This window comes from Gossypium hirsutum, chromosome A13, assembly GCF_007990345.1.
Source record: "Gossypium hirsutum isolate 1008001.06 chromosome A13, Gossypium_hirsutum_v2.1, whole genome shotgun sequence".
In the NCBI taxonomy this organism is placed as follows: domain Eukaryota; kingdom Viridiplantae; phylum Streptophyta; class Magnoliopsida; order Malvales; family Malvaceae; genus Gossypium; species Gossypium hirsutum.
In genome coordinates this window covers 62,964,979-62,968,106 of record NC_053436.1, presented here as the reverse complement: position 1 = coordinate 62,968,106, position 3,128 = coordinate 62,964,979, and the positions used below count along the sequence as shown (strand labels likewise).

General features: G+C 35.3%; 1 non-coding gene across 1 annotated transcript; it reads right to left on the bottom strand.

The window, feature by feature from the left end:
• Nucleotides 1-2,397: 2,397 nt before the first annotated feature.
• Nucleotides 2,398-2,504, bottom strand: LOC121213432 (small nucleolar RNA R71). Its single transcript, XR_005908814.1, has one exon. It is a non-coding gene; the product is annotated as a small nucleolar RNA R71 (small nucleolar RNA).
• Nucleotides 2,505-3,128: the final 624 nt, after the last annotated feature.

The window sequence follows — 3,128 nt, the reverse complement described above, 5'->3', positions numbered from 1 at the left end:
AAGCCCATATATTTCATTTATTTCACATTTTAGTCCCTCAAATTATTATTTTTGCAATTTAGTCCTAATTACTCAAAATCATCAAAAACTGCAATACAAAATATGTTAATCTAAAACATATCTTTAATATTTAATCACCAAACAACAAAAATACAAGATATCAACAATGGTATAACTCAAAATATTCATCAAAATCAAAAATTAAAGCTTGGGTCTTGAAGATTACTAAGCAAGGATCTTAAAAACGTAAAAATTATAAAAAACTAAACAAGAAACGAACCTTGATTGAGCTTGAATCTATGTCGAACCCTAGCTTGGTTTCTTCCTTTTTCTTTATTTTAACTTTTGGCCAAGTGAAAAAAATAATTGATAAACCGTAATTCATACATATTTTTACCCCATGTTTAACGCATTTTATGGATGATTTCCAATTAGAATTGGTGAATTCGATGCTCTTAATGCTTTAATTTCATGTTTTATACTTAGGAGAGCATAGGAGAGCGAAAGGAACGAGAAATGGGAAAAAAATGGAGAAAATGGGCTAAAGTACGAAATCAACATGGCCTGGACCTCTTCACACGGGCAGACCACATGGCCGTGTCAATTTGGCAGGGTCAAGCACGGCCTGAAGTAATCGAACAAGGGCGTGTCCTTGCCGAGCCCAAGTTGAGTCCAATTCGAAAAAGGCTAATTTTAAGGGCTCTTAGGCATTCCAAAGCCTATAAATACACCCTAGAGGAGGAAGAAAGGGGGACACATAGGGAGGGAGTAAGAAATTACTCCGAAGAAGCCAAATGATCCATCTCAGAAGCTGGATTCATCATCAAGACTGAAGATCTCTCCTCAATTTCCCCTTCAAGAGTTTTGGGTTTTCTTTATGTTTTGTATTCTTTATTATTCTGAGATGTTTTCTTATTTAGTTATGAACTAAAACCCCTAAATACCTAAAGGGAATAAAACCTAAGACGAATGTTGTTATTATTTTTTGAATTGTATGATAAATATTTAACTTGTTCTTAGTTACGTATTCTTAATTCTTGTTTTGATATCACAGGATACTGATTCAAGATAAGCTTTTATTCAGAGGACAAATAGACCCTGTCTAAGAGTGCATTTTTCATAATTAAGTGGAGTTGTTTGCGCACCTAGACATAGGGTGACAAGATTTTGCCGAATTAGGGTGAAACCTAATAAGGGGATCCATAGATCGAGTTAATGCAACCCTAGGGTGTTAATTAGAAAAAGGTCTCAATTATTCAATCTAGGGATTAGACGTTATTATTCTTGAATAGGGATAATAACATAACTTAGGGATCTCTACGGAACAAGTTAAATGAATAAATCGTCCCATTCGGAGCCAGAATAACAAGTACAGTCTAGGTGGATTTTTCCTTAGGTATTGTCTTAATTCAATCGATTTTCCCAAAAGCAATTCCCCAATTCTATTCTCTATGAGTTCTTAGTTTAGATAATTAGTTAGTTAAAACAAAACCTCTTTATTCTTATGCTAGATAATAAAAAGACAATCATTACTAGTACTTTTAGTTCCTTTGGGTTCGACAATCCGATCTTGCTAAAACTATACTACTGTTCGATAGGTACACTTTCCTACATCGCTATAATAGTTAGTTTCAAGAACGATTAATTATAAATATTTAAAACCTATCATGAAATCATGCGATCAAGTTTTTGGCGCCATTTCTGGGGAATTAAGATATTAGGAACACTCAATTTTTATTACTTTAGCCATTTATTTTTCTTGCAATTTAATTTAATTTAATTTTTTATTATTATTTATTAATTTACTTTTTTCTTTCTCTTGGTAGATTTTTATAGTTTATGACTAGAAGAAACCTGTTAGGACCACTACTTTTTGACGAAGAAATTGATTTTACAGTTCGCAGACATCAAAGTGAAATAAGGCGAAGCTTAAGATACACAGAGAACGAGCAAGAAGACGATACTCAACCCCAACCGTAAAGATGGCTGAAAACCAAGACAATTAACTACCTCCTACAATTGCGATTAATCAAAATCCTGCTCCACGCACTATGTATGATTATGCTAAACCTTCTTTAACAAGAGCTGAATCAAGCATAGTTAAACCTGCTGTAGTTGCAAATAATTTTGAACTAAAACCTAACACTATTCAAATGATACAGCAATTTGTACAGCTTGATGGTTTGCAGGATGAGGATCCCAACGCTCACTTAGCAAACTTCTTAGAACTATGCGATACATTTAAAAGATGGTGCCATTCATCTTCGGTTATTCCCTTTTTCATTAAGAAACAAAGATAAATAGTGGTTGAACTCATTACCACGAGGGTCAATCACTACTTGGGAACAACTGATCGAAAAATTTCTATTAAAATATTTTTCGCCGGCTAAAACGGCTAAATTACGTAATAATATCTCTTCGTTTGTACAAATGGACTTAGAAACTCTTTACGATGCATGGGAGAGATACAAAGACTTACTGAGAAGGTGCCCTCACCATGGGTTACCACTTTGGCTACAGGTTCAAACGTTCCATAATGGCCTGGATCCTTCGACTCGACAAACGGTTGAGGCAGCTACTAGCGGAACCATCAATAATAAAACACCTGAAGATGCCTATGAGTTTATAGAGGAGATGTCACTGAATAACTATTAGTGGCAAGATATGAGGACTAGGCTAACTAAAACAGCAGGCGTTTATAACGTTGATTCGGTTGCTATGCTGTCAAACCAAGTTGAACTTCTAAATAAAAAGATTGATCGTTTACTTGGTTCTACTTAAGTACATCCAGTAATGAGGTGTGAGACGAATGGAGGAGGAGCATGCACAGAGTATCAACCCTTCAACTCTAGCATCAAGGAGGAACAAGTCCAATATATGGGTAACAATAACTCTCGATCCTAAAATAACCCATATAGGAACACTTACAATGCAGGTTGGAGGAACCACACCAATTTCTCGTGGGGCGGTCAAGGAAATCAAAGACCACAACATCCTCCGGGTTTTCAACAACCACCCTATCAATAGGAAAAGAAATCGAACCTTGAAGAGATGCTCTCAAAGTTTATATCAGTGTCAAAAGCCCGTTTTCAGAACACCAAGACAGCACTTAAAAATCAACAAGCGTC